Source organism: Notechis scutatus, chromosome 5 (genome assembly GCF_049901735.1).
Source record: "Notechis scutatus isolate UNSWTSFEM ecotype Mainland chromosome 5, rNotScu1.2, whole genome shotgun sequence".
NCBI lineage: Eukaryota > Metazoa > Chordata > Lepidosauria > Squamata > Elapidae > Notechis > Notechis scutatus.
Window position 1 is genome coordinate 68,836,711 of NC_142013.1, and position 1,654 is coordinate 68,838,364.

Below are 1,654 nucleotides of genomic sequence, written 5' to 3' on the forward strand. Positions count from 1 at the left end.
CTAGCTTACCAAGAAGTAGGTTGTGGTCTACTTTGTTGAATGCCTTGGTGAAGTCTATTATGTCCACAGTATTTTGCTGGTCTACTAATTTAGTCACTATGTTGAAAAATGAAGTAAGTTTGGTTTGGCATGATCTGTTTTTAATAAACCCATGCTGACTTCTAGTTATTACTTTACTCCTTTCTAGATGTTAGCAGATCTGTTTTTTATTATCTTTTTCAGTATCTCCCTGATGTTAGACCAATTGATCTGTAGTTTCTTTTTTTCAACTTTTTGAAGATGGGAACCATATCAGCTCTTTTCCAGTCCTCTGGTTCATCCCTGGTACTCCAGGATTTTTGAAAGATGTGGTACAGTGATTCTGAAATGACATCTGCCAGCTTGTTTAGAACTCTGGGATGTAATCCATCAGGTCGCGGATGATTTGTACTTGTCAAGATCAGACAGGTGTTCTCTTACCATTTTTTAATTTTAATTTTTATTTCTAGTCTGTTTTTTACAGTTATGATTTTGGTAGGTTGGACTATTGCTTCTTTTTGCATGAAGACCGATGCAGAGAATGAGTTAAGCAGTTCTGCTTTCTCTCTGTTACCTGTTACTTCTTTGCTGTCTTCTCTCTTTAGTGAACTGACTGTCACCTCCTCTGTTACTGTTGGAGTAGGATAATCTGTTTTACATTTCTCTGCATGCCAGTGTGAAATCTGAGAATAAATGAAGTTTATAATTATATTCAGTTCAAAACCTGATGCATTAAAGGAAATCTATTTTAATCTGAGTTCACCTAATAAAATGTGCAGCAATGTAGCTTTTGTTAAAGCATATGAACCTTATTTCAAGTTAGACAAATCCTATAAAATGTAGTTGAATTTTGTCTTTGAAAGTCATAAAACTGTCTTTGCTAAGGTACCATGTAGGCAGAATAACTGTTGCATAGCAACAGGCTGTCATATACAGTGCCTGACTGCTCCATCCTCAGAATCTTTTGGCATGCACTTGCTTTGTATGAAAGCCAACAAGGTAGCAATTTCTCAAGATGTTCAGATCCCTATGCAGTCTTATGTTTAAAGCTTTCTTATGTACTGCATTATCTCCCATTTTCCTACTTGAAGTGCATTTGAAATGTTAGCCTACATCTATAGCAGTTTGAAGATGTAGCTGGTCACACTTTCCCAGATTATGCATATATGCTGAAAAGCCATGAATATTTTCAGCTTCTTAACAGACTTATCAAGAACCCAAGTACAGATTCTTACAATAAGACTAATTGGTATAAATAAGTATTCACATGTAGCTTTCAAGATACTTCCCAAATAAATATATTTTCTGTATTGAAGAAACATAGAACTGAAGATATAGAATTATTTCAACTACTTTCTCTATTATACTCAGTCATTCATAACTGCAGGTCGCTTTATTTGTAATAAATATTGTGATAAAAATGATTAATAAATATTGATAACAAACATATTTATAATATATGTCTTGGCAAAAGCCTTCAGTGTACCATATAAGATTAGTAGTAATAATAGCAATATATATTTTCTAACTTGATTCCTCATCTATGTGGAAGTTATGTAGCAGTACATAAAAATTAGGCATTGAGATATTACAAGAAAAGCCCAGCAACAATTTAGAATAAATATTGGAAACAGAA